Source organism: Corvus cornix, chromosome 1A (genome assembly GCF_000738735.6).
Source record: "Corvus cornix cornix isolate S_Up_H32 chromosome 1A, ASM73873v5, whole genome shotgun sequence".
Lineage (NCBI taxonomy): Eukaryota > Metazoa > Chordata > Aves > Passeriformes > Corvidae > Corvus > Corvus cornix.
Genome location: NC_047057.1, coordinates 52,124,783 through 52,144,010, shown reverse-complemented (window position 1 = coordinate 52,144,010; position 19,228 = coordinate 52,124,783). Strand labels below are relative to the sequence as shown.

The 19,228-nt window shown below is 40.6% G+C and overlaps 1 long non-coding RNA gene across 1 annotated transcript; it reads left to right on the top strand.

The window, feature by feature from the left end:
• The first annotated feature begins 11,243 nt into the window (after positions 1-11,243).
• On the top strand, positions 11,244-18,954 carry LOC120409629. The gene is made up of 3 exons (XR_005604483.1): positions 11,244-11,404; positions 16,033-16,152; positions 17,763-18,954. It is a non-coding gene; the product is annotated as an uncharacterized LOC120409629 (long non-coding RNA).
• Positions 18,955-19,228: the final 274 nt, after the last annotated feature.

Below are 19,228 nucleotides of genomic sequence, written 5' to 3'. Positions count from 1 at the left end.
AAGCTTGAGTAATTTTCAAACTGCAATTTTAATTATCAAATAATTATCTATTTGAGAAATGCCTATGGCTCAGGCTTTGTAAAGAAAGGCCAAACAGGAGACAACAAATTCATGTTTATTTATGACAAAAATCTTTCCTTGGGATTCTTGGCTGCTGTGGTCAGTATGCTTTTCTGGGCCTTCTTTACTATTCTGCCTTTACCGGCTACTTCTGGATGAAAGGAAAAGGGAAAAATAAGCCTTTTAGTGAATTGGATGCTCTTGTTGCACTTCTTAGAGCACATTCTCTTTTGTGTTGAAAACCAGACTGTTCTCAGGGTTCCTTGCTGCTTCTGTTTCAAGCCTATCAGTTTCTTTTATTTGTCTCAGCATTAAAAAATATCAAAGTGTGTGGTGCCTTTTTAAAGGATAAAAAGGAAATAAATCCTGGAGTATAATGGAAAAACAGTGTTGGGAAGATAGAAATATTCAGTTTAAATATTATGAATTTAGGAATTTGATTAAAAACTATCAGAATCTTCAAAAGGAAAAAGGACTGGGGAGTGGAATGCAAAAGCAATGGCTTCCATCCATGGTGCTAGTGGGGAAAGTGGCAGCTGCAGCTGGGAATTCATCCCTGACAGAGATCCAGTTGACTGCCATTCACATGTGAACGAGGCTTCTGTGTGCAGTGCTGGTGCAGGAAGGCTGTGGTGTCTGCAAGCAGTGCTGGGTGTTCTGCAGCAGGGATTTGGGAACAGGCACTGTCTTGGCAGGGTTAAAGCCACCTGAAGCAAAATGGGAGCCAGGAGACTGCAATACCATCCTTGTTAGGCAGAAGAGCACGTCTTCTTCTTAAGTATCCTTATGAGTCTTTTCGTTGTGTGTGTCAGTGTACACAAGGATATAGGCAATGTTTTAATAGATCTGTTGAAAAACATCTGCAGGTCAAGCTGAAACAAGGCTATTTGCCTTGGTCTCTGGACCACAGAAGGGTCCTTACCATAACTGACCAAAGGCCTGATGGTCCCAGTACTTTTTCATTGTAACAACTAGTGGGTGTAAAATAGATGGACCAGCAGTGATGATCGCATGAGATTGGGTGCAATCAAATCCTCATCATTGCCTAAGTAGGCTTACATGCTGGATTAAACAAAAAAGCTTTTTAATTTGTTGATCTGCCTCTAATAATGACCTTAGAGAGATGTGTGGAGGTCTCCAGAGTGGATGGAATATCTTCTTGGTATAAGCCTAACATCTAAACAACTAGTCAGATCTAATGCTGGAGTGTACAAGGCAGTTCAGGCATAGTAAATTAGGAGCGGAGCGGAGTAATGTTCTTACACAGCCATTCCCATTTGTTGGGGTCCTCCATGTAGTCCTGGGAGAGGGGCCCTAGGGGGGAGGCATGGGGTTTCCCTAACCCCTGGTCAGCCTCGTTCCCCATTGGTTGTTTTGTGTTCCCCTGCGTGGGCAAGGACCCTCGGGTCCCGTGATTGCCTCAGTTCCTCGGCAGAGCCCCGGCCATGCGGCTGGAGAAATAAACATCTCTGAAACATCTATCAAGAATTGGTCCATATATATTTCTTTTCTGCTGGCCTCGTTGTTTGATACGCGTGTTGCAGTATCTGCACTGTAACACCCCTTTAACAATTATAAGCTGGGGAGCAGGGCAGGAGGAGGAACTTACCCTACATTTTGCATCTAAAACTATTTCTCTGCCTTGTCAGGGTCAGGAGAGCACAAGATGAAATATATATAAAACACACTGATGTAAGTTTGAGTCTCTAAAGCCCAGTTTGTGAAGACTTACATAACAAATATGGCCTTTTCAACCCATCTTGTGACAGAATTAAAATAAAGCTTTCCAGAGTGACTGTCAAAACCAGAAGAGACTGATTAACTGACAAAAACGCAGTAGAAATCCTTAACAGAATAAACCATGCAAGAACAAAATTACGCTGGGATGCAAATTGATATTTTGATATAATAGTTGGTCTTCTTCATAATACTGATTTGTTATCTGCTGTTCCGCATATTTAAGAGCTTGAAAATCCTCTATGGTCATGTAATCAATATAGCACACCGAGATGTTTTTTTCCTTGATCAACAAAATGTTCAATTTCCATGTTGAATCCTGGAAGCAGTGCTTTGGTATAGCTGCCAAACCTAAATCCAGAATAAATAAAGCCCACGAGGGGTAATGGGCTCAGCTGCAGTGCTGGTACAGAAAGGCTGACAGTGACAACTGTTCTGCTGCTTAATTTTCCGTATTAACCAAGGGGAGCTACGTTAGCTCATATAACCCTCAGCACAATGCAGTGGTTACACAGGTTAATATTCATTACACATTCAAGGGACATAGAGCATATAAAGCTCAGGTCTGGAAGCTTCTGGGAACAGTGTTTGTCATTCTGTTGTGTGGCAGCGCAACACACAGCAGCAGCAGCAGAACTCCTGGAACAGGGCTGGGTTGCTAGGCAGTGTGTCCATATAAATATTAAGTCCTAATGATATATCAGCAACATATGTCTCTGCATGTTTAAAATGCATTTGCTTCAGCATGCGCTTAAGTGCTTTGCTGAACTGAAGCCATAAGTGCTAAATGGTGAATCTGAATGGGAAAATGCCACAGGAGAATGGTCTTCAAAGAATAAAATCAAATTATTCTTGGGAATGATCAACAAGCATATATAAAATGAGCCACAAAAACAGTTGTTATAATGCTATGAGTGGAGTGCAGATAAAGGATAGGAAGTTATAAGCACTAATGCAGCTCTGCTAAATTCAGTGGATATGAATTTATTGTCCTTGAGGATTTCCTGTGATCTTGCCACTGGTGGATTTTGCCACTGGTAAAAATGGTTTGAGACTCACAGGGCATCAGATACCCCACTGCTGAGAACAGCAAGAGAAATCCATCCCTTTCCAAGCTAAGTACAGAATGTAGAGCTGTTAGGACGGGAATCCAAGAGTTTAAGCAGGATGGTCAGGTATAACTAAGGGAAAGGCCAGGGAGGTGAGCCTGGCTGTATGGCTCATGGATAATTAAATATTGTGGGGAAGGTAAATCCCATTATCACTTCTATTTCCATTAAATGTTGCTCTGCCAAGGTGTGGGGGTAGAATGGGGGATGCAGAGCTACTGTTCAGGATATAAAAAGGAGGGAAGTAAAAGGCAGCCCCAGATGAATGGGCAAGCAGCAGCAAAATCCTGACTCTGACATCACTGGCAAAGACCTATAGAAATTGCCTACAATGAATCACTCTTCCAAATTTGTGAGCAGAAAGACTAAGTAATATTAAATTATAGATAGTACATCATTCCTAATATGCATTTTAAACCTACTCTTCCTTCCATCTTTTTGTCTCTTCCATCTTTTTTCTCCTTTTCATCAAAACTAGAAACTCAAAGAAGGGTTGCTACTCCTGAAAATTAATCAGAATAGAAAGGAGACCTGATAGAAATAAAAAGTCTCTTAACCCTTACCACCCCCATCCAGTCCTAAGTTTATTCATTGTTCCAGTCTGAAAATTAGTTGATAAATTTAAAGGAAACAAAATAAAAAAAAGATTATGGAGATGACCGAAGTCTCTTCGGCAACCAAAAAATAATCTCCAGAAAGTGAGGTTTTGACAGTCACTGAACCTGCAAGAAATGAAAAAGCTGAAAAGCTTACAGGAAGTTGTTGACTACAACCTAATTACAGTATAAATCTCTATCACAAGCTTAGTAGGAGGTCAGGAAAAAAAACCCTTTTGATTAAATACATAGAAAAAACCCGAACATCTCATTTTTGTACTTTTATTGGACCAGGACAAGGATGTGTAGTGAGAGTAGTGAATAGCTAAGCAGATTGCGATTAACAGCCAAGGACAGTGCAGCAACTGCCTTTAGTAGATTGTTGTCCTTTCCCTTCAGCATGACCAGGTATCTTTAAGCACTGTATGCTGTAGAATACCTTGCATGAAACTGTTAACTGTCTAAATGGGCAAGCAAAAGGCAAGGGAGGTAACACTTGATAATGATAATTGTAAAAAGTCACAAAAACCGGTGACATCTCCTAAGAATGTGGCCAAAATTCCAAGATCTACTCCTTTAGACTTGTTTCCCTGCCAACCTGCTTGCCTGTTGAAGCAAGTGGTAGGAGAACAGATATCTGGCTTACTTATTCTTGGATCTCAGGCTCTTATGAGTATGAAATAGACAGAGTGGATGACACAGAATTTTAGAAAACTTCATTGTAAAATCACATCTCAGGAAGGAATGGAAGTCAGTGAAATTATAGTGAACTTGCCCTGAGTAGCAGTCATATTCTAAAATCAGAAAATTATTAGACATCGAAGAGCTCTTTTAAAGAATTTTGAAAGTTACCTAAATTAATTTATAAAAATTTTACTTCCTAGATAGCAGTGCACTAGAACTTACTTTTGCAAGGAATTAACTTTACATTTTTGTGGAAAGATACAAATCATGGACTGGTCCATTTTTTGAGTTCTTCTGCAGAACGTATATTTTCCCCAGGGATTGGCATCAGTATTTAGAATATATGCAATTTCTTCTAAAATGGTTAGCAGAATTTGCTCTCAGATCCACTGTATTATGAATTTCCCAACATTCCTACCACTAAGGTATATTCATTATATTGTGTTTTTGTGTGTCTTTCACTTTGCCCCTACACAGAAGAAACTCCAAGTTGGAGGTGGCTGCTGGAACAGGGTTCAATCTCTGTCCCACACTGGAAGGCACTAGCAGTACATGTTTTTCTCTCTCAAATTTCACCTTACATGCATCCTCAATTCAATCAATCTGCTTTCTGCTGTTTAGAGGGCTTTCCACAACCTTTGCTGGTATTTCTATTTCTATGGAAACAGTCTTTCTTACTTATTCTGTAGCAAATTTCAAGATGTCTTTTCAAATATTTTTCCTTTTTTTTTTTTTTTTTTTAATTTTAGATCTCCTTTCCTTTGCCTCTTCTCTCTGCTCCTTCTGTACTTGCGTACCTTCCTTTTCCCTCAAATTTATATGCCTTTATATTCCCTATCCTTTGTGGCCTCCGAATAATCTGCTATAATTTTTCCTTCCACTCCTTTTTCCTTTCAGTCTTTTTCAATTCCACTTTTGTCTTCACCCTATCTACTGTTTCATTGCACCGTCTTGTCTCTCAGATGTTTCACCTTTTTCTCTCTACATTATTCATTTGAAGATTTTTACTTTAACATGTCCCTTTCCCAACACATGCATGTGTCTCTTCCTTAATTTCATCTTCCACATTTCTGTGAGGTCCCAGACATCCATTTCCCTCTGTCCTCAGCCTCACTACCAGTTTTTCAAAGGTGGAAGAACTTTCTAAATTCAGTTGTGGGTTAAAAAACAGTGAAGAATGTCCCACAGAGATTAATGAGCATGATTCATGGAGGGGCAGAGGTGCTATGGGCTTCTTGGGGGTATCTGTGTAGATCCAGGAGTCAGACTAGCAGATGCGGCTGATGCTCAGTGCTGCAGACTAAAATTTTACATTAAAAAACTCTGAGATCCTGTGTGTCATGGTGTCATCCTTTCAATTTTGTTAACAACGATGAGTTAGTGACAGATGTTATAAACCTTGATATCTTATCCGAACTCAGAAAACTTTAGCCCAGTCTGCCTCTTCTCCTGTTCTGATAATGGACTTACTCTTATTTATAGTAAGGCACTTCCAGAGCATTCCTGCAGTTGTTGTGAGACCCTCCTGTAAATGACAGTCATTATCTTTAATGGATAATTAGGACCTAAATGGTCCTAATAATTAGGACCTCTTGCTGCAATTTCATCCTGCATCCCAGGGCATTGCAGGCTATTTTATGAATGATCATGGTATCATAGAATCATTAAGGTCAGAAAAGATCTTTTAGATCTTTGAGCCCAAAGATTAAGCCAGTAATGCCAAGTCCACCACTAAACCATGTCCCTAAGCACCACATCTACACATCTTTTGAATGTTTCCTGAGATGGTGATCCCATCACTTCGCTGGGCAGCCTGTTCCAATGCTTGGTCACCACTTCAGTGAAGAAATTTTTACTAATATCCAATCTAATGATATTTCATTGTGTTCTTTTAGAGCATTCTTTGAGTATACTTACATTATAGAAAAATGGGGATAGTATTATATGCTTTGCTTTTTTCCTACACTATGTGCCATAGGTTAGCAAGCATAGTCCCGGAAGGGATGTCCTTGCTAAGGGGTGCTTACAGCTTCCTCTGGGAACTGACAGAACCTATCAGCTGGCCAGTTTGAATATGGACAATTCTCTAAGCCACTTAAAGTTGTGACCTCCTCTGTGATCCACATTTAAGAATAGACAAACTCCCCCCCCAAGCTCTCTTTCGTTTCTGGTGCTGGGACAGGTGGCTGCGGGCCCCGTGTGGGGGCCAGCGGGCCCAGCCAGGCCCTGCTTGTGCCAGGCCGGGCCGGGCCACGGCCATCCTGGAGCCGATGGACCTGTTCCACCTGTGGAACCCCCCCCCACTGCCTTGCCGTGGGCAGCCGGAGCAGCTCGGCTCTCCCCCCTCTCCACTTTGATAAGCAAAATTCAACATTCCAGCTGCAAAGCTGCAAGGCCGAGATGAGATTAACCCTTTTACTGCTGTGAAGAGCTGAAAACCTGAGGGAAGAGAGAGAGGAGATGCTTAAAGCTGAAATTCTGTTGTGAAGCTATGATATGTCAGAGTATCCCGTTGTAATTCCATGAAGATATGGGGGGTGGAGTGTTCAACTTGTAAGCAAAAGCACCTGCGCTGAGATAGGCAGATGCTGATGCAGCCGTAATTTCATGAGAAGTTTGGACAGGGAGAGATAGACCAGATGAGGACTTTTGCTCCAAATGGGAAAGGAGAAACCTCAGTTCCTAGAGATGCTCCCAGAGATAGTCCTAAAGATGAAGATGATGAAGACCCTTTGCTCCCAGGGAAGGAGAAGGGCCTCTGTTTTTGTTTCTGAACGGCTCAACCTTAAAATTGTACCCCAAAAAACTTCAAGAGTGGATCCTCGAAAGCAGTTGCAGGAAAAGCTGCAAGTCGGGGGAAGGGACTCACATGCGAGCAGAGAGACTCCTCTACCTAAATGGACTGAACAATATTTGGAAGTGGGCGGCTGTCTCGTTGTGATACTGTGTTCATAGCATGAGCAAGAAGAGACTTCTCTTTCTAAATGGACTAAACAAGGTTATTGTGGAAGTGGTAAACAGACTGAACATCTTAAGGGTTGTCTTTGAACATTGTCAGTGGGAGAAGGGAGGAAGGTGGGGGGAGGAGGAGAGTTCTGAAGGTGGTATAATTTTTTTTCTTTCCTCTTTTAGGTCTGTTATTAAACTTCTTTATATTCTTTCAAGTTTGGTGCCTGCTTTGCATTTCTCCTAATTCTTATCTCACAGAAGATAAACAGTAATGAGTATTTTGGACCAAACCACTACACTAAATTGGTGTTTCTGCCCGGTTACAAACCGAACCCGCGACACTATGTAGTATTTTGGAGAACTCTCTCCTATCTGTGATGTTGGCTGGGATAGACGATTTCCTTCACAGTAGCTGTTATGGGGCTGTGTTTTGGATTTGTGCTGGGAACAGTGTTGATAATTCAGGGATGTTTTAGTTATTGCTGAGCAGTGCTTACATAGACTCAAGGCCTTTTCTGCTTTCTCCCACCAGTGGGGTTGCACAAGAAGCTGGGAGGCGATACAACCAGGACAGCTGATATTCCATACCAATGGTGCCATGTTCGGCCTATAAAGCTGAAGGAAGAAGAAAGAAGTGGGGCATTTGGAGTGAGTGTTGGTGTTTGTCTTCTCAAGTCACTGTTATGCATGATGGAGCCCTGTGTTCCTGGGGATTGCTGAACACCTGCCTGCCCATGGGAAGTGGTGAAGGAATTCCTTGTTTTGCTTTCCTTGTGTGTATGCATGCCTTTTGCTTTACCTATTTAGCTGTCTTTATTTCAGCCCACGAGTTTCCTCACTTTTGATCTCCCCCATCCCACTGGGAAGAAATGAGCAACTGGCTGTGTGGGGCTTAGCTGCCAGCCGGAGTTAAACCACGACATTATCACTTTTCTCCTAACCAGATTAAGGGATCTAGTTCTTTTCTGCTTCATCCCTATTTGAAATATTCTCCTGTGATTCTTACAAGTTTACTTTGCCTTTCTCAAAATATTTTTCAGTTTCTCTCATAGACTCTTTAATTGAGTTGACCAAAAGTAAATGTAATATTCATTGTAAGGACATGCTGTAGAGCAGGTTGTATGCAATAGCATTTTATATAATTTTGTCTATGCTATTCACCATATCCTTTTCCATGCAGCCAAATGTCTTATTTGCTACTTCTTCATGCACAGCAGATGTCTTCTTTGAATGATCTGTAATGATGCCTAGAACTATTTTCCTAAGAAATAACAGCTTATTCTGAATCCATCAGTACGTATCAGTATTTTAAACTGTTCCTTCCAGTGTTGGTTACCTTGCACTTGTCTAAAATAAATCTAATCTGTTATTGTGTTGCAAATTTCTTTGATAGATCTTGTCAGAATTTCTCCCCTCATTACCACTGAAAGATTTTATTGCTCTCGGCAATACTGCAGCTTGCTTTGGTTATACTCTCTTCCTATTACTTAATATTGTTCAATATTTACACAGTGGGATTGGTTCATCACCTGATCAACACCTGATATACAAAGGCCTGTTTGGAGATGGTGTGAGAAGTAAACCCATCTTTTCTGCCACCCTAGAGAGCAAAGGAATGTCTGGAGCCACACAAAGAGTGCAGCTGCCTCAGGAAGTGTAATTCTGGGACAATGTTCTAATTAATCTCTTGTCTTAATTGAACTGTTCCTGCATTATCTTCATGAAATCCAGAGCAGCACTGCCCTGGAGCAGCTCTGCTCAGCAGGTGCAGATGTCCCTCTGGGCTAAGAGTGTGAGGGAGCTACAGAATCTGCAGTCTGGGTCTCTCTGTGCTCTGGCATTTCCTGAGAGTGTTAACAATCCAGGGTTTCTGATTTTCTCCTGTAAATTTTGACCCCCAATAGGACTTTGTTCAACAGCAATTGTCTTCTCATTCCTCAAGTGAAGATCAAAAGAGGTCAACAAACTCTTGTAAGAGCTTTATCCCCAAGCTAGTAATGATCCCATTCTCTTCCACTGGGCATTAGTAACAGGACAAGCACACACAGAGATGGATTTTACCTATGAGATCCTGTGGATAGCATAGCCATAAGGCAGGACAGGTCCTGGCTGCCAGGGACCATGCCACAGCTCCAGTCAGGGAGTAGGACATTGGGGACAGCCCCAAGTATCTGGCATCAACCAGGGACCAGGGATGGGCCATGGGCAGGGGTGGGCACTCAAATGGGATACAAAACTGTGTTTGGGGGTAGGTTCTGGTACAGTTATAGCCTAAAAGCACTTGAAGAGTAACCCACACAGGCAATAGGACTGCACATTGTTTGATGGCAGAAAAAAAAAAAAAGCATTATTTTACAACTAAGCAAGTTCCTGACACTGGGTTTTTTAACAGAACAGTTATGGCAGAGGGGAAGTATTGATGTTCTATTACCTGGGACATTTGAAATTAAGCTGATCAAAACCTCAGCACATGCACTGTGGGAAACACTCCAAAGATAGGTAATGCATTTCAATCTCTTATTATGATGAAATTATAGCTTGAATTGCCCAGCAAGAAAAAAGTTGCACAGATTCATTACATGCAATTTAAATCTTTCAGTTTTGTTACACACTCAAGGAACAAACTAAATCCCAACAGGATATCACCATACTGTGCCCATGCCATGCAGCTAAGGATGTATGAACAGCATGTAGTCATGTTCATAATGAATAAGAAATGGAACCAAAGCCTGTCACTTTTGCTACACTGGCCTTTCTGCCAGCCAGAATGACATATTCCACTATTACTTTAGACATTTTAACCAGTTTATCCACAAGAAAGAAAAAAAAAATCTCTTGGTGAACCATTAATTACAAATGGGCTTAAAATACTTGTTATCACTGGAAATACAGGGCAAAACCTTGCCCTGGGACATGCAGGCAAAAATCCTGTTGTCTTCAGAGTGACTTGCAAGTATATATCCAAGGGCAATGATTAGACCATTATTATTTACTCTAAGAAATAAGCCAGGTAATAATGGAGAAGGACATTCTTAGTGTTTCATCCATAACACTGCAACCTCGAGCCACATATATTTTCAGATTTAACCTGGAATCTTTTGCAGCATGCAATTAGCTTGACAAAATACCGTTTCAAGTCTCATTCATTAAGAGACTCCTGAGGGTCTTCATATTTTGCTTAAAAAAAATCATTATTTCAGAGAGAACAAAGCAACTTTTCAACTGAGAGGAGATGCTGAAAAATGAGAGGGAAGGGAGGAAAAGAGGGAGGAATGAAGGGAAGAGGGGAGAGAGAGAGAGGAAGGAAGGAAGGAAGGAAGGAAGGAAGGAAGGAAGGAAGGAAGGAAGGAAGGAAGGAAGGAAGGAAGGAAGGAAGGAAGGAAGGAAGGAAGGCAAAACAAATATGTGCATTGAGGTTTGTGAAGATGAAAAGACATCTTTGTTCTTATTTGAATCTGTGAAATGCACTCTTGAAGTCACACGTGAATTATACAGAGAAACTGGAAGGTTCTTATTTCTAGCATGATCTCTTGGGTTCAGTTAGGGGAAGTAGCATCCCACATCTACTTGAAGACTTTTTGAACCAAGGAATTTGTGGACTAGGCAACTTAATAAGATGCTGAAATATTAATGTAAAACAGGCCTTAAACTGTAGCTATTGAGAAATGCAAATGCTTTTAAAATAGTTTCTAATCCCTGAATAAACAAGCCTGACTCTTGAAATCTGGGATTGTATTTTCAGAAGCAAGACATCTTAAAGCATTTCTGAGGAAGACCTGAGCACTGGTCATCTGGAAAATTGGGGCCTTTGAAGCATCTTAAGTTGGACACACATTATGATTCTGCCTGTTGAAAATTTACTCTTGAATTCCTGGTACTAGCTTGAAATTTACACTGTTAAGAATACTAAAGACTGCAAATATGTTAATTTTCAGCAACATTCCTTCCAGTACAAGTGCTTATAAGGTATTTGCAAAAGATCCATTGGATATTATAGTATCATTGATTATGATATTAAAATCACTATTAATACTATTAAAAATAATTATAGTCCCAATTTACTTGTTTGGAATAAATTTTTTTGTGTTCTATCCAGGTCTGCTGAACAAGAATGCAAGCAGGCTCTGGCTTGCTTTAACATCAGGCCCAGTGTTCCTGGCCTGAACTATAAAACTCCTCCATCTTCAATGGATGAGGAGACTATTTCCACAGTACACAAAAATATCTCTGGCAACAATAGTAGCAGTCATTCCTTTGCTCATCTGCAAGGTAAAATGTTCTTCTGTAAAATACGGGGTAATGGTAATGCAGCTTTTGACCTTCATCAGTGAAACTCTCATTGCTGAGTCTTGAGCTGGGGTCTACATGCTCTATTTCCTTTGAGAATGCCTAGACAGTTGCTGGAAGGTATCACCCCAATGACTGCTTTGAACACGAGACAGCTGCGCTTCTGCTAATAGCTCTGCCCTGCTGCAGTTCCCTCACACGTGGTTTTTCCTATGCAGAATTATTATCAGTAAGAAATCTGGCCTCATTTTCTCAGGTAGATTGCATTTGCCCATTCAGCTTTCATTGCCATCTTTCAATCTGATTTTTTTTTTTTTTTTTTTTTTTTTTTTTTTTTTTTACCTGTTATCTCATGTTCTGTTGGGTTCCAAAGATTCTAATAGCACTTGCAGGAAAGCCACAATGGAATATTAGGTAATCACTGATGACATTTTATGAAACATGTCTAAATGGCTGCAAAATATTTCTCCACTGTGCAACCTACTTAGATTCTAGTTCTGTGAGGATTTACTTACGTGCTAATTTATGCCGGGTGGTTTGAAGTTTCTCAGCAAAAAAAAAATCAAGCCTATCTTAAGTATTTCCAGAAGGGCACCAAGAAACAGAGGAACTTCAAATCATTATTATTCATCCTTTTTTTTCTCTTCTTTAACATTAAAAGACCTGATTCCGGAGGGATGAGTTGAATACTTGTTTAACTCCAGTTAACTTGCTGTCAGACCTGTCCTTAGCACGTGAAGACGATAGAGACAGCTGTGGCGTCAGTATCAAGTGATGATACAAAGTAGCACAATCAAAATAAAAATGTATCCTATAGACTACGCAAAAAAGCAGCGTTTTCCTAATTACCTCTGACGTCTGAGCTTGACAAGAAAATATATCACATAGGTCTTTGTTGAATGAAGAAAAAGACTGGATTCACATGAGAAGAAAGGTGGAAACCTCCTGCAACATCTTCCCATCTTTCTGTCCTCAGAGATGAATGTCACCCTGTTATAGATTGCCAGGTCATACTGCATTTATTAAAAAGCTGATGCCAAGCACTGCACACTAGATGCCATTTTCAGTATGTGTAAATCTTAATAGACCTTTAAACCCTAAGGAAGATGCTAAATCTTCTGGACATCAGGCAGGTGAGAGTATGAGTATAGTAAAGGATTCCAGATCTAAAGAGTCTTTCGAATCTTAAAACTATTTAATTGTTTGAAGCTATTTCATCTCCTCACAACCTTTTGAATTTCGCAATTTCTTGATTTCCACCAATTTTAGTGAACGAAGAGATGATGAAAAGGAAAGTTTTCCCCCAGGCTGCTGCTGGGGTTATGTTTTCACACCTCCCATTCCTGATGAAGTGCTCATGAAGCTTATCATGAGCCATTGCAGTTTATAGCTTGATTTTGCTCTGCCATAAAATGTCAGGCTTTAGGCTGTGCCTACAAATGGCAGGAGAAGCTCAGCTGTCCGCTGTGCCAACCCAGAGCCCAAACCTTGGCAGCCCCTCCAGTGTTACTAACACAGAATTTCTCATCATTTTGTTTTGTGGAGAAAAGCTGGAAAAAACGATTTCAGTGTACCCAAAAGACTGCAAGAACCTAAAATGACTCAAAAGGTGTAAAAAGCAAATCAGGATTTATAAGGTAACCACGTCATTTTAGTGTGTATTTTTTTGATTTACAGAACTGGCAGCTGGGGTTAGACAGAGTTTGCTTATGAGACTTAGATTGATTTCAGATACAGGGAAATCCACTGTTCCTGGGGTTTGGCTGGTATGTACCTGGCAGGACTCAGCACAAACAGAGTCACTATTTTCTTTGGGCAGGTGAGGACACCTAACTAAAACCTGCTGTTTACCTGGGGCTGGGCTCACACAGCTACAAGCTGGTTTGCAGCACCAGCAGTCGTGAAGGCAGCACTGATGGAGATTTTTTTCCCAGTGGTAGCAAAGTGCTTTGGCTCAGATTCCTGCTGTCCCAGTGGGGTGGTTTCAAAGAACTTTCATGCTTCGTTTCTGGTTCAGATAGCCCCTGGCATCCATGTGAGCACCCTCCAGGGCAAGATGAGCTGCTGTGTCCCCCCCTTCTCACATGCACGCCCAGTGTGTGAGAGGCAGTCAGGGTAATGAGTAACATGGCATGAGCTGTATCTGTGGGAAAAGTCAGCTTGCCTTTCCAAGGGGAGTTTCCCAGGGTTTTCTTCATTTAAAATGCAAGCACTAATGCATAAAAGGAAGTGGTGGGAAGAGCAAAATTAAACATCAATGCACACTGCTGAATATAAGAGGGAGCTGTGCAGAACACCTTTAAACTTGAAAGATCAAGACCCTTGGAATAAGAGTAATTTCATGGTGGAAAATCTGTTTTATTGTACCTTCTGTCGAGAGGAGTAAAATTGCATTGCACAGTTTTCATTGCACAGTTAGGGACTGGTAGCCTTTATACACTGTACAACTTAAGGGATAGCAGAGGAGAAGGTGCTTTCTTTTTTCTGAGGTTTTAGAAAACAATTTTGAAACAAATCAACAAGAATGGGCCTTGATGACATCAATCACATATCTCCAAAAAAGATGTATGCCAGCAGAACGCTAGCTATCTAAAAGGCTAGAGAAGGTCACAAAGACATAACTTACATAGATTTGCAGATGAAATATGTAGTGAATCTTGTCCACAGAATTATTAGATACTGTGAAACAGTTTTGAGATGCCTTTTTTGGCAACTTAATTTTTAAGCCTTAGGGATAATGTGAGTATTCTTTGATGACCCTAATGACTTGTTGAAAGGTTGGCTTTTTAAGGAAATGTGACTGAAATCTGTGTCCATCAGTCTCTTTGCTTGCTCTTCGTTCTCTCACCAACTTGACCAAGCTGGCTGATCCTACCAGAATCAGCAAAAGGGCAAAGTATCTTGAAGTTACAAAGGTCTGACAAGTTTCACAAAAATTGACAGCTGAGAAAAAAAGGAAGCCTCAAATTAATTCTGTCAGTGATACAAAAGCTTCAGCACAAACACAAGAGTCTTCACCATGGGCTGAACTAACCACAGTAGGTGAAGAATATAAAGTTATAGACCAGAGGTTTGGTCACATGGGAGAGAATTGGGGGTGGGCAGAGGAGTAGCTGAAGTAATTGTGGTAGGGGCAGGCAGAAAGACAAACAGATGCAGGATGTAAGTAAATAGAAAACCAGTCATTATTAATTCTGTTGTTACCATAGCCGCTTTCTTTTTAACACAAATTAGAATTCCAAATAGTCACGAACATCCAGGAGCTGCAGAATAAAGTAAGACACCAGGTTTCACAACACTTGCTGCACTACATCTGCTAACATTGCAGCACTAGACCTCATCCTTACCTTTCCACAGGGTCAAACAAATGCTGAGTGGTAATACTGACCTCATTAAAAGCAATTTTCATTAGCAGTCTCCATGCTTGGTGCAAGGACCTCACTAAAGGAAACACAGCTTACTAATATGAGGGTTCACTGAAAGTTAGATTTGTCAGCAAAAACAGGCCAACTTTTGTAATTCTGTGACTCAAACACAACTTATCTTTTGGAGATGAGGGAAAGGACAGTCTAAAATGCCAGGGTTGTAAGAGGCATCTCAGATAAACCCAAAATTGAGTTCCTAGCATCCAAATATTTAGGGCAGAATGTTTTAGAATAAGAAGCACCTATTGTTTTCTTTTCTAACACGGATCTCACTTCTGGAGGACTTGTGATGCCTGCAGATTTTTAGTTTTTTCATGTATTTTTAGCTCTTTAAATTTTTAATATATAGTTTTATAGTTTCTAGCACCTTCTTATCCTTTTTCATACTTTAGAACCATAGCTAACCCTTTCTAACACATTATGTCACACTCTTGAAATTCTATTTAGTTTTATTTTCAAGAAAATAATTTTTAACAAGGACATCTTGTTTTGCACCAGCATTTGAGAGACAAAACAAGATATAAAGCAAGGAACTCCCTGGAGACCCTCCAAGGGGCATGCCCAAGGGTGGGTCACCAGGGCAACTGTTCTCCTATTGGATGTACCTGCTGGATAGACTAATTAACTAACCTTACAAAAATTGTAGAAATCGTATACCGCTCATGTGCTTAGCTATTTTTGTGCACCTGAAAGCTTTCATTAAAGAACTGCTCTTTATGTTACCACTTTAATTTTATTTGGAAAGTTTTTATTTTGATTCCAGGCAACAGTTTCTGCTTTGATTGAAAATTAGCATGTTGATACAAAATCCTACAAATGATGTGTTTTTTGCCATCTACCAATCTCACATATCTACCAAACACTTCTGAGCAGCCTGGGAAGAGAGTCAGCTGCTTATAATTCAGGGAAGATGTCAGACATAATCCTTTTTTTTCAGAGTCTGGGTAGAAGGGATTTTTTTCCCAGTGATTTGTGATTTTTCCCCCCCCCACAGCGCAGCGGAGAGGTAGAAATGGCGGCGCAGGCACCTGAGGGGAACTGAGCCCAGCGGAGCGGCAATGGGACCCAGCTCGGACAACCTACCTTTCCAGGGGCTTTGTTTGTCACTTGTCTTCATTGTTTTGGGCTGGGGTGCGAGACACTGTGTGCAGGAGTCCCTCACCATCTTGTCCTTGTTGCTGACAGCCACGTGGCATGGCGTGTGGGAGCAGCCGCCATCTTACCTCTGGCTGGGGAAGCCGCTGGATGTCGCCTGTGGGGAGTGTCCGCCATTTTGTTTGTGCTCCTGGTGGTGAACACTTTCTGGTGGGTAAAACATCTGCTCTTTTTGTACACTTTTGTTGTTAATATTGTGGTTGTTATTGTGCCTTTCTTATTCCATTGCTTTGTGCTTTCAGTAAATTATTATCTTATCCCATAGTTTCTGCTTTTGTCCCTCCCGTACCAGAAGGGACAAGGGTAGCAGAGTGGCTTATTTCAGATTTAGTTTCCTGCTGGTGTTAAACCACTACACACGCATACATACACAAACTTCCATGTCCCTTTTTTGTACTGCTGTCTATGTATTCTTTGTCTTGTACTGGCTTGTACTTTTTTTTGGTGTACCGTAATCCTAACCTGTCTACCCTCATCCTGCTTTTATCTGCCTGGTACTGAGAATTATGACTATGTCTAAAGGCAGGGGTGTCCTCTGTATTGAAGCAGAAGTGTAGCTGATCAAGTTATTACTTGCCCCATCCTTTTTTTCTGCTGTTTATTATTGAATTGACTGTCTTCCAGGTGTTATTTCTCCCTCAGCTCCCTGAGCTGTGCCAGTAGCCCACACTGCCTTCAGTCACAATTCAGGCTAAACTAGCTGATTTTGTACTGAAGCAGGCTATAAACACTCATACAGCCTCATAATGCAGGTTGGCTACAAAGACAGGCAGAGGCCCATAATGGATAGCTGGTAGGCAGAAAAATCTTAATCCACTACAAGCTATTTCCAAGGGCATTGTATGTCTGTATCATTATATATATATTATAGATAGTCATAGAGACTATGGCCAGAACTACAAAGCATTTTAAAGGGAAGCAAAGCTCCAATCTATCTCTTAAATCACAACCTGTGTGGCTTCCTTAAAGACAAAGAGGGAATCTGTGACGGAACAGGAAATTGAATTAAGCTTCCCAGGTAGCAAGTCTAAATTACATTTCTTTTCGAAGTTGGAAGTCAAGTTAGAAAAACAATTTGCAACTAAGAAATGCACAGCAGTGGAAAAGGAAAGAAAAGTTTTAGTTTATTTAAAGTATAGAACTTCTGTGAACTGCAGGTGTTACAGATCAACACTTTAATGGGAGCCACATGCATTGCATCCTTGATGTCTGACTCCAAACTCAGGTTAAGAGATAAAATTGTTTTGACATCTAAGGAGGACATGATGTTCTTTCTGAATATAGATCAAGCTGTCTGTGACATGAAAATGAAACTCTTCTGAGTATTTTTTTTTTTTAAAGAAATGTGATCAAAAAGAAAAGGTAGAGAATTTTTCATGCTTATGTACTATCCTGGGAGTCCAGTTCTAATTACAGAGTCTCTTTGGACAATGGCAATGTTTTAATCTTGTTTTGCTGAAACACTTAAGCATGTACTTAGGTAAGGTTGTTTTCAGAACTGCATGTAAGTAATACTTAGATCACAATGCTTTTCCCTGGTGCTGACTGTAATTTCCATTCATTGATTCTCCCAGACTTGTCTGATCTAGTTTTTGGAAGATGTTTACATATATATTCATATACCTTACCATTAGTGTACACTGTTCTTCCCCTTGTCTGCTTAAATGTGTGCCACAGACCTCCTGTATGTCTAATGAAATATTTCTAAACTGGTTTCACACTGTGTCTATGAATTTCAATTTTTCTATTTTTCTTTTCAGTCTATTCTTTCATCTAGAGAAAAATCTTTCTGTACTCTGAAGTTTTGTATTGGAGATAGCTATCCTAAACTCTATAAGGAAGCAGAAGACCACGTGTCATGCAAATGAACCCAGACTCCACTTTCTTTCAACAAACAGGACATTCCCTTAATAGCACTGCCACTTCACAGAATCACAGAATCAAAGAATCATGGAATTGTTTAGGTTGGAAAACCTAAGATCATTGAGTTCAATCATTACCTGATCACTGCCAAGGCTACCACTAAACCATATCTCTTAGTGACCCATCTACATGTTTTAAACCCTACCAGGGATGGTCTCAGACTCTACAAACCTCTGTAGACCTATGTAATGTTCTGTCTCTGTGGTGTCTCTTCCTTTCACATGAGAATGGTTTGCTTTCCACCTTTAGCTTCTGTGGTAACATGCCTCTTCTTCTCAGTGTCAAGCTCTGTGTCATGCTGTTGCACAGGCTGTCCCCTCATTATTCACTATTTGCTCATATCCATGCTTTTTCCCCTCTGTTGCAACAATCTGTAACTGCACGGAAGTCATGGACTCAGACACTCACATCTACTTGCACTGCATTCTCTCTTTGTCCTATGCAAATCCCTACATATTCAGCATTTATGTATTTTCCCTTGTCTGCACAAACAAGTATTTATTTACACAGAAGCCACATGGAGGAAGTTTGCCGAAGATTTTATATGCATCCACTAATTCAGTTTCACATGAAACAGAGTGCAAGAAGTAGCAAAATGGGAAGCTTTGTTTTGAAGAGATCTTGTAACTTTTCCATTCATAGTTTAATGGTACCATCCTTGGGAATGTGTCCTTGATTCAGAATGCCATGCATAGAGAGAAGCACCTGATTTTGTGATACTTCATGGAGGAGAGGATGGAGCATGGACAAATGCCAGACCTGGTGAGATAGAGATGCTTGATTTGATAGGTACCTTCCAGGTGATCCAGAAAAAGAAGTATCTGTGTCCTGTTCTTCTGAGTCTTGATGCTGTGGTTTTTCTATGAGTAGCTGGCATCTAATTCCTGGAGCATTGTGTTTTCTGTGGGTTTCTTTTCTTTTTCCTTTCTTTTTCCTTTCTGTCCCACTTACAAGGGAGCTATAAAAGCTCCCACAGGATGCTCCAGATAGTCTGAAAAATAAATGCAGAGGGATGCACAACATTCAACATTTAACAAAGATCTGTTTTGCCTTCTAATTTCTGTTTAAAGAAGCAACAAACCCTTAAAACAAGACCGCCAAGCTCATTATTCTCAGCTTTCCCTCAGGCACATGCTGTGTGGGTAGGAAAAATTACATTTCATAGTCTGATGCTGGCTACTTTCTTTCTCTCCCTTAGCTTGCCTCCATCCTTTCTTAGGGTTTTATCAGACCAAGGTGATAAATCAGGTGGAATGAGCCTGCCATCAGCTTTACCCTGGAAATCTAAACTGGGACAAGGAGA